Source organism: Hypanus sabinus, chromosome 5 (genome assembly GCF_030144855.1).
Source record: "Hypanus sabinus isolate sHypSab1 chromosome 5, sHypSab1.hap1, whole genome shotgun sequence".
Classification (NCBI taxonomy): Eukaryota; Metazoa; Chordata; class Chondrichthyes; order Myliobatiformes; family Dasyatidae; genus Hypanus; species Hypanus sabinus.
Genome location: NC_082710.1, coordinates 127,541,974 through 127,563,312, shown reverse-complemented (window position 1 = coordinate 127,563,312; position 21,339 = coordinate 127,541,974). Strand labels below are relative to the sequence as shown.

The 21,339-nt window shown below is 40.1% G+C and overlaps 1 long non-coding RNA gene across 1 annotated transcript in view; it reads right to left on the bottom strand.

The window, feature by feature from the left end:
• Nucleotides 1-352: 352 nt before the first annotated feature.
• The window catches only part of LOC132393762 (uncharacterized), a 73,869-nt gene continuing 52,882 nt past the window's right edge, over nucleotides 353-21,339 (bottom strand). Inside the window, exons 2-3 of the long non-coding RNA XR_009512077.1 lie at nucleotides 17,421-17,573; nucleotides 353-444 (exon numbers count right to left, since the gene is read on the bottom strand). This is a non-coding gene — a long non-coding RNA (uncharacterized LOC132393762). The remainder of the gene's footprint in view (nucleotides 445-17,420; nucleotides 17,574-21,339) is intronic.

Sequence of the window (21,339 nt, the reverse complement as noted above, 5' to 3'; positions counted from 1 at the left end):
CGACTTCTTCAAAAGAAGGGATCCGTATGCTCCACGACCACTGGACTAAGTGTGTAAATGTAGGAGGGGACTATGTTGAAAAATAAATGTGCTATGTTTTTGAAAATTGACTCCTTCTACCTTAGGCCACAAACTTATCAATCACCCCTCATATTTTCAAAGTATGTCTAAATTATACAACACTGAGATTCATTTCCTAATAGGCAACAATGAAACAAAGAAACATGAAATGACTCATTAAAAAAGACTATCAAACAACTGTTGTGCAGAGAAAACACAAAGAAAAGATGAATATAATGAATGCAAGCTAATAGCAGTCTGAACTGAAGTCCACCAAGAGAGACCTGTCCACAGAGCCTTCATGCGCATCTGAGCAGTGAGCTGAAGTGGCACCTCACTCACTTCGAGTCCCGACCCCTCGACCTTTTCAAACTGGCCCAGCACCTAAAGTGTCAACCAAAAGTTATGTTCAGTTACTTTGGTGCACTCCAGTCAAGCTAAATCTCAATGTCCTATCTCTTCAAGTCCCCCTGTTGGTTCTTAATCCTTAATTTCTTGTAGAATGGATCATCATCCATTTATCATTCTATTAGCAGAAATATAGGTTTAGGAAGGAATGTGGTGATAAGAGGATAACTTCTTTGAGGAAATGATGATGTACACAGTAGATTGATTTAATCCACATTCATTCAAATCAATAGACTGTTTTAAAATCTGCACTTTCAGCATGGAAGAAACAATTAGTACAATAAAACAAGTGAAGACATCCTGTCTTCCTGCAATCATTGAAATAATGGCAGGCAATTTTATTTCTAACTCACAACAGAAAGTTCAATTAATGTCAGCAGATTTCAGCTTTTTACCCAATCATTTAGTTTACCGTTTCCACTTTTGTAAATACTGCACAGAGAGAATTGGAATGTTGCTGGATGAATTGAATTGAATTCATTTAAATCTTACATCCGTCACACAATATGAGGGAGTAAAAATCTTTACATTATGACTGTCACAATGTCAAGTCAAGTTTATTGTCAATTCAACCATAAACTGCTGGTATAGTACACAGTAAAAACAAAACAACATTCCTCCAGGACCCTGGTGCTACATGAAACAACACAAAACTATACTAGACTATGTGAGACAGCACAAAGCTACACTAGACTACATAAAACAACATAAGAACTTCACTAGACTACAGGCCTGCACAGGACTACATAAAGTACACAAAATAGTGCAGGGCAGTACAATAATTTATAAACAAGACAATAGGTACAGTAGAGGACAAATTACAATATAATAATAAATGATGCAGATGTTAGTCTAGACTCTGAGTATTGAGGAGTCTGATGGCTTGGGGGAAGAAACTATTGCACAGTCTGGTTGTGAGAGCCCGAATGCTTCGGTACCTTTTGTTAGATGGCAGGAAGTTGAAGAGTTTGTGTGAGGGGTGCATTGGGTCCTTCACAATACTGCTAGCTTTGCAGGTGCAGTGTGCGGTGTAAATGTCTGTAATAGCAGGAAGAGAGACTGATGCAACATCAGTAATTCTCGGAGACGGGAGGCGAACGATAGGCTTTTATTAGCTGCAAGAGACCACGATTAGCGGCAAGAGACCACCACACAACATCCTGGAGACTGAGGGAGGAGCAGAGCCTCCAATCGCCTTTATACCGGGGTCTGTGGGAGGAGCCACAGGAGCAGTCAGCAGAGGGGCGTGTCCAGACAGGTATATGTAGTTCACCACAGAGACCCTGATAATCTTTTCAGCTGATCTCACTATCTGCTGCAGGGTCTTGTGATCCAAGATGGTGAAACAGGCTTGTACAGATGTGAATTTATAAGTCTAATGGTTTGTAGAAAAAGTTGTCCCGTAGCCTGTTGGTCCTGGTTTTAATGCTGCAGTACCATTTGCCAGACGGAAGCAGCTGAAGCAGTTTATGGTTGGGGTGACTGGTGTCCCAATGAGCTTCCAGGCCTTTACACACCTGCTGCTATAAGTGTCCTCAGTGGAGGGAAGTTCACATCCACAGATGTGCTGGGCTGTCCATACCACTCTCTGAAGTGGCCAGAGATCAAGACTGGGGATATTCTGCAGTACCCTTGTGAACCCTGTTTATGTCAGCTCTTTGGTATTCTCATCTGCAGGCTGTTTCATTACTTGAAAACCGCATTGCAACTGGAAGTACTTGAATCCAGCTGGGGAAGTCATTTATGACCTTATTTTACTATAAAACCCAAAGAGGGCCAACGTAACCTACAGAAGGTCATATAACAATGAACTGTACAGGTGTCCATTGGTATTTTATTTGTTACTTGTCCGATGCCCCATGATTTATTGAGCAAGTTAACAGCAATATAATGATCACAGAAACAAACATTACATCATACAAGCTTTGAGTTATGAATCAACTAAATCAATTGATGGTGCACACACATCTTAGAAAGGCTTTCATATGAGGTCCTGAATGGAAGGTTGTTTAGGGAACATGGGGTGCAAGGGATTTTGGCAAACTAGATCCAAAATTGGTTTTGTGTTAGGAGGTGGAGGGTTGAGGTAGGATGATGGTTTTCTGACTGGAAGTCTGTACTTAGTGATATACCACAGCGATCATTACTGGGCCCTTCGTTGTTGGATGCCACATTTATTAATGACTGTCCCTCTCACTTGCTGCTCCCAAAGGAAAGTGCCTGCATTCCAATGGTCTCTGTCCTTCGAAGCTGTCAGATGATGAAGCCAGATTTCAGGGTTTTGGGCAAGGATTAATTGATGCGGGTTGTGGATTGGACTCTGGAATTCACATTTTGATGTTTTTCTGCTTTCTCATCGCTCCTTTTTTGCAGCACACACAAAATGCGGGTGGAACGTAGTAGGACAGGCAGCATCTATAGGAAGAAGTGGACTTCTTTCTATTGATGCTGCCTGGCTTGCTGCGTTCCACCAGCATATTGTGTGCATTGCTTGAATTTCCAGCATCTGCAGATTTCCTCTTGTTTGATCCTTTTTTGGGTTGTGATTTTGGGTGATTTTGATCGAGGCAGCCTGCAGATAACGAACTGAGCTGAAATTAGTTACTCTGGACTCTTTTGACCTTGTGTTTTATATTCTGTGTTTTTTTTTGCTCGGGTTTTTTTTTCTATTTGCATGTTTTGCTTTTTTTTCTCGTGTGGGGGGTTGATGTTTTTCTTTTGGATGGTTTCCATGGTTTTCTTGGGTTTCCTTTGTTGCGCGGCTGTCTATGGGGACGATGAATCTTGCGGTCTATCCTGCATACATGCTTTGATAATAAATGTATTTTGAATCTTCGATTTGGATGAGAACACCAGTGGCCTGATATGGGAGTTCATTGATTTTCAGAGTGCATAGAATGGTTATTGTAGGTTTCAGAGGGATATCAAGTAGTGGAAAAGTTGGGTGGTGGAAGATGCAATTTTATCCAGATAAGTGTGAGGAAATGTATTTTGGGTTGATTGATATTTATAAAGGTTAATCTACAGAGTGACCATGAAGTCCGAGTTCTTAGCTCCTTGAAAATGGTGACAGAGTGTGACAAGACAATGAAGAAGGCAGTTAGCTTGACTGAGTTCATTGGGACGGATACTGAGTATAAAATTCAGTATATCGTGATGCAGCTGTAAATAAATTGGTTAGATAACACTTGGAATATTTTATGTAGCTTTTTGACACTACTCATTAGAAAAAATGTGGGACTGCTAACAGAAAATACAAAAGAGATTTGCCAGAACTATTGCCGAGAATAGAGGATACAGAGAGGTTGGATAGATAGGGATTGTTCTTACTGGAGCAACGGAATCCGAGGGGTAACCTTACAGATAATAATAGACAAGAAAATCTGCAGATGCTGGAAAATCCGCAGATGCTGGAAATCCAAAGCAACACACACACAATGCTGGAGGAATTCAGCAGGGCAGGCAGCAATCATGGAAATGAATGAACAGTCAACATTTCAGGCCAAGACCCTTCTTCAGGACAGATATTTATATAGTTATGAGGGGATTAAATAGAGGAGAATTCTCTCTAATTCAAGGGTAGAAAAGAATAAAGCTAAAGGATACAAGTTTAAAAGGGAAAAGTTTAGAGCGGAAATATTTAAAAAAAGATCTGGGGGCAGGTTGTTCATATAGAGGGTAGCAGATATTTGAAACAAGCTGCCATTCAGTTTTGTACAGGCAGGAACAATTTGGACAATTAAATAGATAAGAAAGGAATAGAGGATATGGCCCACATACAGGCAAATGGGATTGGTATGGATGCACATATGCACATACAGCATGTATGATTTGACCTGAAGGGCTGGTTTCATGCTGCATTAGTCTACGACTCTATGTTTGGTCAACGTTCAAAGTAAAATTTATCATCAAAGTCCATACATATCACCACATAAAACCCTGAGATTATTTTTCCTGCTGGCATACTCAGCAAATCTATAGAATAGCAACTATACACAGAGTGAATGAAAGAGAAAGTGGAGCATAGAAGACAAAAAACAGCAAATATAAATAAGTGGCAAGAAATAATGAGAGCATGATAATGCTGCTGCTGATGGCATCTGTCTGTCTCGAAGGACAATGGACAGCAGCTCTGGAATGACTTCTCCAGGGTAAAAGCCTGGACAGAAGGTATGAAGAGCCTGGGATGTCCAATCAACAAGATTCCTCCTCTCGGCCTCACCGGTGTAGTCCAAAGGAACGTGATGCAATACGTTTGGCACCAGCTTGGCTGTGGAGCTGCCAGAAGGATATTCAATAATAACCAATGGCTTTAGAGGTTCCACTCCAGCTTTTCTGTCGGTGTTTACTCCCAGAGCCCTCATCTTTCCTGAGGTTGCTACAAGGCAGTGGGGCTATTTTCCCATAGCTGGCGACCTGGTTCATGAGCACTTGGGCTTGTCCACATGCCAGTGGGCCTGTGTGCTATGTGTGCAGGGGCCAGACCTCCTTCCCATTCTCTGTAGCTCAGCCTGAGACTAAAAGTACCTCTGTTTCCAGTGAAGAGGCACTATTTTGAGGCTTGCAGTAAGTGTATGACAGGAAGATACTTATGCACCCAGCTGTCCATTTCGTGAGACAGCTGGCCAGTGATGGAAGCTGAAAGTGAGAGTGACAAGCACTACCCACTGCATTACCACACTAGAAGCATCACGACAACCATCTGACACACCAAATGATGAGAACATGAAATAATAAGATAAAGAATCCTTGAAGTGAGATCATTGATTGTGGTACATCTCAATACTTGAGGGTAATTATCCTCTTCTGTTCAACAGCCTGATGGTTGAGGGGTAGTAGCTGTTCTTGAACCTGGTGGTGTGAGTTCTGAGGCTCTTCTGTCTTCTACCTGATGGCAGCAGTGAGAAAAGAGCATGGCATGGATGATGATGGATTCTGCTTTCCTACAACATTTCATGGAGTTGTGCTCAATGGCTGGGAGGGCTTTACATGTGAGGTACTGGGCCAGATCCACTACCTTTGTAGGATATTTTGTTCAAAGGTGTTAGTGTTCTCATACCAGGCCGTAATGCAGCCAGTCAATATACAATATACACCTATAGAAGTTTGATCTGGGTTTTTGATGTTACGCCAAATCTTCACAGACTGAAAAGGGAGTAAAGGCAGTCCCATGCATTCTTTGCAATTACATTTATTGGATGGGTCAAGGGCAGGTCCTCTGAGGTAGTGACACCCAGGAATTTAAAATACTGATCCTTTCCACCTCTGATCCTCCATTGAGGACTGGCTCATGAACCTCTGGTTTTCTTCTGAAGTCTACAATCATTTGTGGACTGTTGACATAGAGTGAGAGGTTGTTGTTATGACACCACTCAGCCAGAATTTCAATCTTCCTCCTGATTCATCACCACCTTTGATACAGTCCACAACAGTGATGTGATCAGCAACTTTGAATATGGTGTTGGAACTGTAGGTGTAAAATGAATAGAGCAGGGGGCTAATCACATAGACCTGTGGTGCACCAGCGCTGAAGGAGATTATGGAGGAGATGTTTATGCCAATCCAAACAGACTGATCAGTTTTCCATAGATGCTGCCTGATCAGTTTTCCATAGATGAGTTCCTCCAGCATTTTGAGTATGTAGATCAATTAGTTCTATATTTATTGTGTTCTTTTTATTATTATAGTGTTCTTTTCATTTCTTGTGTTGTTTTGTGCTGCATTTGATCCAGAGTAACAATTATTTCATTCTCTTTACACTTGTGTACAGGAAATTACATTGAACCATCTTGAACCTTCTAAATAAAAAGCTGAGGAAGGTTTAAAAACTGGAGGTTACTTGGAGATATAAAAGAACGGATTTTACATAAAACATTTTTGCAACATATCCATGTATTTTACATTATAATTTATTTGACGTAGTTTGTGCCATTTAGCAGGCAATTTGGCAACCAGTTAATCTGCGTGTTCACTGCATTTGGAGAAAGGAAGGTTATTTGCAAAGACATTGAAAAACATCTTGATCCTCTTTAGCAAATGTCATGATATTTTTAACCATCCACCTGATCAAGTAACTAGGCATACAACAGCAACACTCATTCCCCGTCAGAAAGAGGACTGGGTAATTCAACTGTCACTCAAACCTGGAGAACAGACTGTTCTAAATGACTCAGAGGTTTCTTATTAATGAAACAAAATGGAAGAGAATTATTCTTGTGATATTTTTTGTTCTGGAAATATGCTGCATTTTATATAGAGAAGTTATATCTGTTTCAGTGATTAATAGTGGTTTCTAAGCTTTTTCAATCATCTCTGTAGTGTAAGTAAATTGGCAATGTTATACAATTGATTATTTTAAGTTCAGACATATGTTCCATTGAGTGAATTGACTGGTACAATATTGTCAATAGAGATGTCACATATGTAGGCAAACACAATTTTTCACAAAATCCAAATCTAAAATACTTGAATTATTAAGCAGAACAAGGAGCTTCTATGGAGGAAGAAATACTTTTCTCTTCACACATGCTGCTTGACCCATTTACTATCCAATGTCCATTCAATAACACACTGGAGTGTCGACCTGGCTTACAGTATTTTTTACAATGAGTAAACCATCTTCATCAGACATCCCCACCACCTGGGCCATTCTCTCTTCTTGCTACTGTCATCAGGTAGAAGGTAGAAGATCCTCAGGACTCACAACCAGGTTCAGGAAAGCTTATTACCCCTCAACAATTAGGTTCCTGAACAAAAGGTGATAACTACACTCATTTGCCCACCCATTGACATGTTCCCCCAACCAATGATCCTACTTTAACGACTCAATATCTTGTTATCTCATGTTCTCATTATTTATTGCTATTTATTTATACTTTGTATTTTCATTTGCACATTTTGCTGTCTTCTGCACTCTGGTTGATCTTTCATTGATCCTAGTAGAGTTACTGTTCTATAAATCTGCCGAGGATGCCTGCAAGAAAATAAATCTCAAGGTTTTATATGATGACATATATGTACTTTGGTAATTTTACTTTGAAATTTGCACGTTGAATATGCAAGAGAACTTGTATACATAGGTTGGTTGTATGTTCGTAAAGTGACATTAGACTGACAGGAAATAATAAATTAGTGGTGGAGTTAGTGGGTGGAGATGTTTATCAAATTTACTGCTTGAAGAAAGGAACTGTTTTCGAGTCTGATATTTGGAGCATGGGTGCTACATAGCTTCCTCCTTGATGGGAGTGGGACAAACAGCTCATGAGTAGGGCTGGGGGGGGGGGGTGGGGAAATCCTTCTTTAAGTTATGTGCTCTTTTACCAGCATGCTTCTGGATATATATCCTTGATCGTGGATAGGCTAGTGTTGGTGATGTGCTGGTTATTTTTGGCTACCTGTTGTAGAACCTTCCTGCCCATCGCAGTGCAGTTTCAAAACCAAGCAGTGATGCAGCTTGTCAGGATGCTCTCTACTACACATCTACAGAATGATGTGAGGTTGGATGTGCAAAGTTCAGCTCTCTTGGCCTCCTCAGAATATAGAGACATTGATAAGCATTCTTGACTCTGTAGGATGTGTTCTGGGATCGTGAGGAGTTGTGTGTGATGCTTAAAACTGCAGTTTACACTGCAGTGCCGCCAATGGAAAGTGGGGACGGGTGAGTCACGTGATCACTCGAAATCGATAATCACCTCCTTTATCTTGTTGACATTGAGGAAGAGTTCATTTACCTGACACCAGGCCTTGAGCTCCTCTACCTCCTCTCTGCAGGCCGTCTCATCATTGTTGGTGACAAGTCCCCACCACTGTTGTGTCATCGGCAAAATTAACAATGTAATTGCTCAATTCCAACAATATAACAATGTTCAAATGAGTTTCAAGCCCAGCTGGGTCACAACTTGGGCAGCAGCAGTATCTGTGTGGAAGAAAGGCCTAGCAATTTACTTCCATAATTTAACATGAAAACCCTATGGACCTTATGACCCATGAGGTCACTAAGAGTTGGACTCAACTTAACAACTGAACAACCAAAAAAAAATATTGATTTTGTTCTATCCAGAATGTGGGCTGAGCACAATGACTTCTGATGCTTGCACACTAATTAATGCCAAAAGGTCAAAGGGAAATGCTATCCATAGATGAGAAATAAAAATCCTACCATTTGACACTGGTAAAGTTTAATGGACATGCCATGATGACATTGTACAGCTGCTGCCTCACACTTCCACAATCCCATGTTTCATGCTGACCTCCGGTGCTGTCTATGTAGAGTTTGCATGTTCTCCTCCAGGTGCTCAAGTTCCTCCCACAAGACATGTGGGATTGATAAGTAATTAGCCTGCAATGTCAGGTGAATGAGAGAAATTGATGGGAATGTAGAGAAACCATGGAATGACAGAGGAACTGTCCCTTTGCCCATGATGTTGTATTCAATTATCTAAACTAGAAATTAAATGCTTACAACACACACAAAATGCTGGTGGAACACAGCAGGTCAGGCAGCATCTGTAAGAAGCACTGTCGATATTTCAGGCTGAGATCCTTCGTCAGAACTAACTGAAAGGAAAGATAGTAAGAGATTTGAATTAAATGCTTAATTAAACTAAGTGCTTCTACCTATACATCGCGCATAGTAGTAGGATCGTCACTCCAGTCAAATATGATGTTCTGCTAAGTTAGGGTGGATTCCCTTAATGCAGAACATCTGTACGTGACTTTGTTTAACATGGGGGGGGGGCTGATGCACAGGAAGCCACCACACAGTCCTAGACAGATCAGGGTCAGGGTCCAATGGCATGGAATGCAAGATGACTGGGAATCCATCACAACTTCTACCTTCCTCTGCCTTCACTATTGTTGTGACTTATTATCATCTTCTGAGAGCTCGACCTTTGAGGTCTTAGTTGGATCTTTGGAACCTCCCCCTTGACCTTATCAGGTAAAAAGCACAAGACAGCTAAATTCAGGATGATGCCACTCTCCTGATCTCAGGAGCTGAAAAGTGATGATCTTTAAAGAGTGCCTATAACTTTCATACTCCGCGTACTGATTTGCCTATGTGCCTGTTGAAGGAACTTTCAAACTCTTTCATTGTATTTGCCTCCACTACCACCCTTGCCAGTCCATTTTGCAGACACCCACCAGCCTTTGTGTAAAATCTTGTACAGTACATCTCCTTTGAAATTACCCCACCCCCACACCTTAAACACATGCCTTCCAGTATTAGACATTTCAACCGTGGGAAAAGATGCCGACTGTCTATTCTATCTATGCCTCTCTTAATCTCAGACTTGTACCAGGCCTATTAGAATAAAATGGAATTAGCTGTAATGAAGGAATTCTGCAAGTGGCTACCCATTGGCTGGTGCAGGCTCAGTGGGCTGGAGGCTATATTTCTGAGTGTATGACTCTAATCCTTATGGAATTTATCAACGATGGCCACATCAATATCCAAAGGCTCATTATACAATGATTGCTTCATTAAGTGGGATTTGGGTGTGCTGATTAAAATAGCAAAGAGCAGCAGAATACTATTTTTGACGGCCTGTTATGATAGTGTCTTCTTAATTTTTAAATACCGTGTAACATAGTGCTCCAACAAAGTCACAATCTTTGGGTTTGATGCTATCCCCCATTCTGAAGATAAGTTGTGAATCATTAGCACTTCATGCTCTGTACTTGCAATCTTACATTCATAAAATCCAGAATAGTAATCGGTGAGTCAGATGCATGTGGGTGATAATTCTTGTCAGAATATTATACTTTTTGCTGAACCTGTATCTGGGGTTGCACACATTTGTGTTCTTCCCCATCATTCTTTTTTGTAAGGCAATGACTGATATTTTTCACAAGAGCCATTTTCAACAGAACAAGAGAAATAGATAGTTTTATTAAACTCCATCTCAAACTAAAGAAAGGGCTATACTTTTTGTGAATTTCAGTCATGTAGACAAGATTGACAAAAACAAAGTAGTTAAATTACAGTAAATGCATGTCAGTTCCATCTGGATTTCCCTCCTCTCTTAAATTATTCTTTTGCTCTTGCTTGTAGGAATTGCCAGTCCTTCAAGACGTGCTTGAGTGTCTCAGGATTAGGCAAATTCTCTGTGGTTATTAAATTATCTTTACTGTTCTGCAAGGGTTCTCAAACTGGTTTTCTTATGCCATGGACTCCTACCATTAGCTGAGGGGTCTGTGGGAATGCCTGCTATACTGCTGCTGCTATACTGCTGCAGGCCCTATAAATGTAGGTAAACCTAACCTTGTACTCACTGCTGGAATAATCACTGTTTCCTGTAGACAGTGGTAACCTGGCAACAATGCACTTAACATGTCTTCATCTTCCTCCTCCTTTAAAATTGTATGAGAAGGTTACTTGATATATAGACCAATTGGATTTAAATAACTTAAAATCATACTTATTTCAAGAATCCAAGAATGGTATAAAATAAAAAGGTGAAACTTGCCTATAAGTCTTTACTTACCACAATCAGATTTGTATATCACATACAGTCCGTGGCCACTTTATTAAGTACACCTGTGTACCGCTTGTTAATGCCAATTATATGGCAGGAACTAAATGTATTAAAACACAGAGATTCAGTTGTTCTTCATACTAAATATCAGAATCGGGAAGAAATGTGATCAAAATGACTTTGACCATGGAATGGTTGTTGATGTCAGATGAGGTGGCTCGAATATCTCTGAAACTGCTGATTGCCTGAAATTTTCACACAAACCAGTCTCTAAAGCAAGAGTTCCCAACCTGGGGTCGACAGACCCTTCAGTTAATGGTATAGGCCCATGGGAAAGATTGGGAACCTCTTCTCTAGAGTTTAAAAATAATAGTGTGAAAATCAATACAACAAGCTGACAGGGAGGGGAGAGTATGTTAAATAATTATTTGTTACTGAAGAACATCTCTGAATGCACAACATTTCGAACCTTGAACTGGATGGGTTACAGCAGCAGAAGCCATTGTGGCCACACACTCATATGCTCAATTACATACAGGAGTTACTTAATAGATTGACAACTGAGTTCATACAGTACATCAAAGCATGCAGTGAAATGGTTCATTTGTATTAAACCTGTCCAGTGCCAACAACAATAGGCTATTTAATCAAGGGGATTATTTTGGAAAAAAATAATTTGATATAATTTATTAAAAATCTGTTTGGATCATAAGAAAGCCCAATTTATACCTTCTGCAAATAAAGTTTGAATAAAGTGTTTGATATGTATCTGTGATATTGTTTTATTTATCTTTTTTCTCATCACGGCTCTTATTTTCACTTGCTCTTCTCTTTCTCTTATTTTTCTCATCTTTGTTTGCAGCCTCCCATTGTATGTTTTTCATGGTTACACTCTTCCTTCACTTCATCTTTTCTCTTGCTATTTGCCACTTCTGCATGGGTACAAACATTACTTTTTTTTTCATGTCACATGGAAGGATTTACTAGATAAAGAGCAGCACTTGAGCTCAAGCTTAATGTCATTATTTAGAAGAAAACTGCATGCATGTTTGAATCAAAATTTTTATGTTTTGTAACTCCAGAACATAAAACTAATTGAAAGGAAAATAAGGGAGATGGGAGATGAGTGTAAGGAGTTTTATTTTTAGTTTAATCAAAGCATGCACATAAGATCTGGTGGTGTGACAGCATATGTCATTCACATGCTTTTATGTATAATCCATATTTAATTTATTTAAATGACCAAGAATGCTTAGTCAACAATATGCTTACAATATTCCTCAAATATTACTGAAATATCAAATACACAACACTACTCCCTGCTGAGCTATAAACTCCAACTCAATATGGAATATATCTCAATGTATATAACCATCCATAGCAGAATAAATTTTAAATTGCACCCTTCAGGCCTAAAGATTTAATCACAGTGGATTATTTCTTACTCTTGTGAGATAATGTTTTTCCTGACAAGGCTGGTCACTCTGTTGGGCAGGTGAGACTTGTGGTAGTGAAACAACCTCAGGTGCTGGGGCCACCTCCATGGTGGGTTGTGGGAGCTGACTCTGAGACTATAAGACAGCTGACAGCTCTGGATACCCTTCTTCTCTATCAAATGACTCTGCTCTCCTCAACTGATCGATGTGTTGTCTCCAGATGATATCAGACACAATTTCCATTGCGTAGGAGAGTGATCCAGTTCTGGCCTTAATCTTTCCTGGTACCCACTTTTGATTACCTCTGCAGACCCCTGTCAGGACTGCTTATCCAGGAATGAAACATCAGACCTTCTCATTTAAGGGTCCCTCAGTTTGTCTCAGCTGTTTGTCCTGCATACTCCCTCTGAGAATAGACCTGTGGAGATCCAAGCCTGAGTACGGGATGACCCAGGAACAGCAGAGCTGGTGAGATGTTGGTTGTGGTGTATGCTGCATTTCAATATGCAAGGAGGAAATTGAAGAGCTTCTGAATCAGTATGTGTAGTGTGTTCAGCTGGCATCGCGCACAGAGCATTCTTTAGCCTCTGGACTAACTTTTCAGCAAACCATTCTTAGTTGGCTGTTATCCTGGGTGCAGTTGTAATATGTCCTGTTCAATTTATTTATTTATTATTTATTTATTTATTTTTAAGGAGTGACTGAAACTGTTCCACCACAAACTGTGGTCCATGGTCACTGAACAAGTGTTCTGGAACACCAGCTGTCAAGTTTGACTTCTTGTTTTTCTTTGAACATGTGCAGCCTACCCGCTTGAAAGAGATTGAACACACCTACCAGAAGGTTTTTTAACTGGATTCCACTCAATGACTGAACAACTTTTCCTTCATCCTCTTTTTATTTTTCGCAAGTGCAGCTGCTTGATAATTCCGTTAGTTCCATCAGTCATTAGTCATAAGGTGAAAAAGCTGGCTGCCTCTTGGACTTTGTAGACGAATTCCAACCTGCACAGTCTCCATTTCTCTAATGGACTGTTATGTTTTCAAACTGGGTGGCCCCTCCTGAAGGTTCCCCAACTCTTCTTAAACCTTGCACCATTTCCAAGAAGCGCTGCGCACGATGATCCCCGTGACGAAGCTAGCGCTAACCCAAATGCAGTGACAGCAGCGCTCTTTAAAGTTCAGCATCTTACCGCAGACTCCAATGCTGCCCCCAGACTGCACTATGACACTGCAAAGTCCGCCTAATTGCAGCACTCAGGCAATGGGTTCTGTCTGGTCTTTCAGTGAATTCTTGCTCTTACTTTTAAATTTTATTTTCTTTTGCCTCTAGGTCCCAATACTTTCTAGAAACTCAAGTTTGACTTGACACCAGTCCTCGAGAAAAGTCTTCTCAACAAATCAATAATGTGTGAGACTGTATTGGTGGCTATTGGAAACACTTCTGGCCACTTTGTAGCTGCACCCACTACCACCAAGAAATTTGTACCCATGAATGGTCCGGCAAAATCCACATAAATCCTCTGTCAGGGCAATGAAGGGTGGTGAGGTGCTGATCTTGGCATACACTAAACATGTCGTCATCCTGAAAAGTGCATGGGAAGCTGCTCAATCTGCTGGTCTATCTGAGGCTGCAAGGGAGAACGTTGATCCAACTCTTATTTTGACCATATCTACTGTAAATGACCAGCATATAGCTCCATCAACACTTTAGCTCTCAGCTTGGATGGTACAGCAACTCTCAATCCCCACATAAGTCAACCTCTGTCAAGGGCAAGTTCATCCCAGCAAAGATGGAGGACCTGGGATTTATGTTGCACATTCCAGGCAGTTTGAGTGGCAATGTAGACCTGAGACTTGGTGGGATCTTTTCTCGTCTCCTTTTGTATCATCTTTGTAGAGACTTCCAATTTGCATTAGGGGGAATATGCACAGTGATCTGTCCTATTTTGTAAATTCTTCAGGTTTTTCCCTTTTTGAAGGGTAAACGGGACAATCCATCAGCATTTCTATGATTATTCAACCTCTTGAATATGATCTTGTAATTGTGTCCTCCAAGAAACAGAGCCCATTTCTGTATTTGTGCTGCTGCTGTTCGTGGAACACTCTTCTGTGGACTGAAAATAATCACTAGTGGTTAATGATCAGTAATAAGGGTTAACTCTCCCATACAGGAAATTGTTGAAATGGTTTCCACCCTAAACCAAACTCCATGCTTCCCTGTCAAACTGTGTGTAATTTTTTCTGTGCAGAGGTGATGGAAAGGCTGTGGGGTGCTCACTTCCATCTTGCATAAGATGTGACATGACTGAGCCTATAACAGAAGGTGAGGCATCCCAGGCAGTGTGATTCACTGGACAGTGTGGATTATAACATGTGAATACCGTGTCTGATGTCACCATTTCTTTAACCTTTTTGAAAGTCAACTCACACTGCTTTATCTATTGCAATTTCTTCCCAATCTGCCATAATGAGTTCAAGGGGTGGAGTACAGTAGCCAGGTTTGCAAGGAACCTGTTAATAGACAAATCCTAAAAAGGACTGCAATTGTGACACATCCTTTTGACTTGGGGCATCCACCAATGCTTGAATTTTCACAGTATCCTTGAAGAAATCTTTTGACAATTGTAAATTATATTCATTTTAAAGAATTCACACTTGCTGCATTGTACTCTGTGCCCATAACATTCGAGTCTTTTTAAAACTTTGAGATTTTGGAGATATTCCTTGTCATCCTCACCAGTAACAATGGTATCAATCAGGTAATACTGAGCACCTGGGCAACCTTGAAGCGCCTGGTCAATAGCTTTCTACCAGAGTCCAAAAATATGCCTGTTATAGTGATAAAGCCCTTAGTGAGTGTTTATAGTGAGAAATTCTTTGAACTCTCCTTCCATCTGTATCTGTAGGTAGTCCTCAGCCAAGTCCACTTTGCTGAAGTGTTTCTCTCCAGAAAGGTTTGCAAAGATGTGCTATGTCCTGGAAGGATATTGATCTCTTTTCAGCATTTGGTTGATGTTGACCTTAAAAATCACCACAGATTCTAACAGACCTATTTTTCTTGGCTATTTGGTTTCGTTCATGGGCTCCACTCAACCTTGGAAAGAATTCCTTCAGCCTCAATGTGATCTAGCTCACTGCCCACTTTATCACAGATGGTATAAGGAACCAGATGGAATTTGCAAAATTTTGTTGCAGCATTTTCACTTAACACTATTTTTCCCTTGATGAGCTTTCCAATGCCATCCTTGAACTTGGTTGTGACATCATTCATAATTAACTTTCGGTTGAAGGTGATGTGACATACAAATGCTGGATGGATCTCCATTCAAGTTGTAGTGGTCTCAACCAATGACAGCCCCACAATGCTGGCCCTCCTGTTTTTACCACATACAAGCCCAACATGGCTTGTCAATTGTTGTCTTTCACTATTCTGGGTGTCATCCCCACAGGAGTTATATTTTCTCCAGTACAAGTTCTTAGCTGGATTTCGGCAGGCTTCAGTTCAGTATGTTTGAAATACCATTCAAACCCACTTTTTGGAATGACTGATACAGCTGAGTCAGTTTCCAATTCCATTTTAAATAAACTGTAGTTCACTTCTGGTATAAGCCATTTTGCTTGTTTGTTAATTTTCACATTGTAAATCACAGGGTTAATCAGTCCTGTGTTACTCCCATAATTATTAGATTTTTCATCAAATGGAGATTAGTGTTCCTTTTGAAAATGTAACTTGACTATTTATCTTTTTCTCTTCCCTGTGCAGTCCATTTAGTTTTGTTAGTCCCACATGCTCTGTATATTTGTTCTACTTTGTTGCATTTACTGCAAGTTTCACCTTTGTACCTGCATTGGGCAGGTGCAGGTGAGCATCTTGCACAATGTTAGTCCAATTTGTTTAGCCAGGCAAGTTTCCGTTTAGAAGTTGTCATTTTGCTTATGCTCCCTTTCCTTCCTGATTGCAACTCAGTTGTGTCTGTCTGCTGTTTCCATTGATGCAGCTATGTCAACTTCTCTTTTAAATATAGGTTGTGCTTTTGTTAAGAGCTATGTGTTTAATGTTTCTTGTAAGATTCCACCAAATAAGCCATCTCTCTGTGCATCATTATGCTGATCACAGAATGGACAATGCTGAGACAATCTCTTTAATTTAGCCACATATACTGAAATGGACTCCTCCCCCACCCCTTCCTTTTGGTTCTGCATATGAAACCTACAGCATTCTGCAATCAACGATAGTCTTGGTTCTAAATGTTCCTGCATTTCTTTCACAATATCAGCAAAGCTCAATTTGGTTTGTCAGTTTGGAGCAGTTAAACATCTAAGCAGGGGATATGCACTTAGCAAAACTGGCACTCACCTTTCATTGGCCGTTTTATTTGCTTCAAACTACTACTCAATTCATTCACTATACAATATCCGGTTATCTCTTGTGCAATCAAATGCGTCTAGCTTTCTGAAGTAGCCAGCCATTTCTGTATTTTGTTTATTTATAATTATCATCATCTGCTGCTCACTATTTATGAACTCATGAATTTTGTGCAGTCTTCTGCCTTTTCGTAGTTCAGTGGTATTTTCCTCTTGCATAAAAACATGCTGCTTTTTTTTATAACTCAAACATCTCACTGCACTTCAATAGGTAATGTAGGTGGTTCTTTCAGGTTCATTTAAAACTTCCTCACAGCTACTATTTTGTTCTGTAACTCCAAAACACAAGACTAATTGGAAGGCAATGTATGCAAGTTGTTTTGGTTTTACTTTATGTGAGGCACTCATGTATGTCATGGTGGCATGATGACATATGTTATTCATTTCCGTTTACATATAATCCATGATTAATTATTTCAACAAACAAGAATGATTACTCAACAATATATTTACAGTATTACTCAAATATTACTGAAATATTAATACATGACAAAAATGGCAAAGATAAAGGTAAAAAAAAATGATTGCAGCATATTAAGATTCTTGTCTGGCATCTTGCTCACAAGCCCCTGTTTATGGCACAATTTTAATGCAAATTGGAGATATTTTCTTACCTTGCTCTTTAAATGTTCAGGGGCTTCAATTCCCATTCCACCTTGGACGTTCACCACTATCCCATTCCCACATTCCTTTCAAAGCTTATAGTTCCCATGCTCCTGTTCCAGTCACTTGATTCAGTGGTGAGTTCATTATTTTCTATGAAACATCTGAAAAAATTAAAAGTGTATGGAGTATTTATAAAAGTAATATCAAATAGACTGTAGAATTTTGTGCACCGTGCAAGTGGCTGCCTCTTCAAGCTCATCTGCAAAAATAGCTTAAGTTCCTGTCTTTAATCTCTCCTTTATCCCTTTCCAAGGTGCTTGGTGTTCTAATGGAGTCCTGATCTGCAAACAGCAGATTTTTAAAAATAAAAAACAATGGACGAGTCCCTGTTCCAGAAGCTCGCCAGCCTACTGTTTTCTGATATTCTCCAGGTGCAGCTTGGAAGATGGTGCATCCAGGGTGGTGTCTGTGGACAGCCGATTGCAGGCCGGTGGTGCTGACTGAGGTGTCGTGGGAGATGAAACGTCAGGGTTTTGGATGGAGGTTGCTGTAGTGAAGCAACACTTCCTTGTTCTCTCTTCCTTGTTGATGGGAGAGTTTACTGCTGATTCTTGAGTTGGAGAGTCTCGGAATAAAAAGCAATGTGGCAGACTGTAATATCACAGTGACCTACAGTCTCCCCCTTCACTGTGAAAATGGGGATATCCCTCTGTCCCTTTCTAGGGAGAGCCTGTGGTATGTCAAACTGATGGGTATACAATAGTTTCTGTTGACCGTAGATCATGGTCTCTCTTTGGGTGCTCTGCCGTTGCTTGGTGGGTGCTGGGCGCCAACACTTTTTGCTGAAATCTGTGGGGACAGGGGAGATTGATGCTTTCATCCTTGCTGTTGCTTGTGTGGGGTAGGGAGGAGAGGGGGCTTTGGGGCTCAAATGTATTTCTGTCATTCATTCTTTGGGGCTCTTTTTTGTGATAGTCAAGTATTTCAGGTTGTATACTGTATACATTCTCCGATAATAATCGGAACCATTTGAAATCTGAGGGTACTGCATTATCAGTGTATGAAGCTTCATTTGTAGAACTAGATCTGGTAAACACACCCTTCTGTGTTACCACTGGCAATGTAATTAAATCCAAATACTGTAATGCAAGAGCAAATCTTTTCTTTTGTTTTGCAATAAAAGCCGTGTGTTCTGAAATTTCTCATGTCATTACATGACTGCTGAGGACTGCAAAAATTGTACAAAAGAAAACAAAACCAGAGCGAAAATAAACAGAGCTGCTGATCCAACAGAATTAGAATCCTGGGGCAGGATTTTCTTGTCATTATAACTAAACTGCAGCTTACAAACAAAGAAAGGATCTCTAACAAACTAAAAATTCTGTTGCTGTTTTGTGTCAGGCAGGTACAGAGATCACACAAGCAAGTTAATGTAAAGCCATGTTATGTCTCTGGATGGAGAATGGGGATTGCCCGACACATTTTGCTATCACTCCCAAGAGATAAGAGACAAGACACTAGCACATTGTGAGGAGGCTAAATTGACAAATGAAGGCTATTTACAGAGGTAAAACAACTAATAAGATAACTTAAACTAATATAACTGACCTGTGTAATGCAAACTGGTTTGGCATTTCAAGTAGATCACATTCACAAGTACATGTATACACAGGTTGTATGAGAAACTGTCTTGCAGCAAGATTAAAGGTAGAATTTGATAAGCAAAGTTCAAAAAAATAATATAACAAATTATATACAATTTTTCCAAGAATGTAAAGAATTAGAACACACACAAGTGTGAAGTGCTTGAAATGGTCATAATGTTACCAAATTGAGAGAGTGTCCACTTTGATTCAAGAATTGAATGATTGCAGAGAAGCTGATATTCTTGAAAATGGTGCTGTAGGGCTTGAGGTATCTGTACTTCCTGCCCAATGGTAGCTGTGAGAAAATGTCATGTGGTGTGGATTTTCAATGACAGATGTTGCCTTCTTGAGGCAATCCCTCCTGTTCGTACTATTGATGATAGGGAGACACATGTCTGTGTTATATTGTGCTAAGCCCATCTTGCAGGAGTGAAAATTAAGTTCCTATGCATTTGAATTTACATACAAGATCATGATGGAACTCAATAGAATTGCTTTTTCTGGATAATTCCTGAAATTCCTTTAAAATGCAACTTATTTATAATAGCATTATTAGGAATTTATCAACCTAAATAGAAAGTAAAACAACTAAAAATGTAGACTACAAATGATAAAATCCCTTGAGGAAATACAATTGTTGGAGATCATGTTGAAAAGCTGTATTCAATTCAATTCAAGTTTAATTGCCATTCAACTTCACATGAATACCCATGAATACAGCCAAATGAGACAGTGTTACTTTGGGCCAAGGTGAAAAATGCAGTAACAATAGTCACACACAGTACAAAACATACATAGCAAATAAAAGATTGCAAGCACATGTAAGATATCAGTAAAATACAGCCACACAAAAGTCCAGACCCTGAATTCATGAATGCAACAGAAATCTGCAGTCGAACATAATACAGCTTGTCTTCTGCTGATCAAACACCAGGCGGCAGCACTGACTTCAGCTTGGACACTTATGCCACACCACCCCAAATGGAGAGTGCCTTTAATGCTTCTCTAAATTGAGTGGAAAAGCAAATTGTGCAGTAGGTATGGAGAGTCTGCAGAGAGATATAGATAGGTTAAGTGAGTGGACAAGGGTGTGTCAGATGGAATATGATGTTGGTAAATACACTTTGGAAGGAAAAATGGAACAGCAGATTATGATTTAAATTGTAAAAATTGCAGCATGCTGCTGTGCAGAGGGACTTGGGAGTGCTTGTGCATGAATCACAAGAGATTGGCTTGCAGATGCAGCAGGCTATCAAGAAGGGAAATGGGATGTTGGCCTTCATTGCTAGAGGGAATGGAATTTAAGAGCAATCTTCTTCTTCTGTACAGGGTACTGGTGAGGCCGCATCTGGAGTACTGTGTGCAGTTCTGGTCTCATTACTGAGGAAGGACATTCTGGCTTTGGAGGCAGTGCAGAGGAGGTTCACCAGGTTGATTCCAGAAATGAGGGGGTTAGACTATGAGGAGAGATTGAGTTGTACTCACTGAATTCAAAAGAATGCATGGAGATGTCATACAAGTATAAAATTATGAAAGGGATAGGTAAGATAGAGGGAGGAAAGTTGTTTCCACTGATAGATGAGACTAGAACTAGGGGACATAGCCTCAAGATTGTGGGGAGTAGATTTAGGACTGATGAGAAGGAACTGCTTTTCCCAGAGGGAGGTGAATCTGTGGAATTTTCTGCCCAGTGAAGCTGTGGAGGCTACCTCAGTATATATATTTAAGACAAGGTTGGATAGATTTTTGCATAGTAGGGGAATTAAGGTTTATGGGGAAAAGGCAGGTAAGTGGAGGTGAGTCCATGGCCAGATCAGCCTTATTCTTATTGAATGGCAGAGAAGGTTCAACAGGCCAAATGGCCTACTCCTGCTTTTGTATCTTATGTTTTTATGTTTTCCTTGTGTTTGTAAACAGGCAACATCACAGAGGCCTGGACCTCTCCATGATCAGCTGCCTTGCCATCCATTGCTGCTGTCTGACAATAAGTCAGTGATTTGAACTTGTAGCATTTGATTGAACAGTCCATAAAGTTACAAGGGAAGTTATTCCATATGGATATCAGTGATCCTTACTTACAACTTAGAATATCACTTAATTCCCTAGAACGCAGATCCATGTATATCCAGCAGTTATTTGAAATATGTTACACCAGGAATCACAAGTGATTCTACTTTAATGCGTTTTCCCACCAAGGGCCAGCATTTGAAGTACAATTTAGCAAATGGAGAATATGCTCGACTTCAGAACCAGCCTTAAAAACTATCACAGAAAGCCGGCA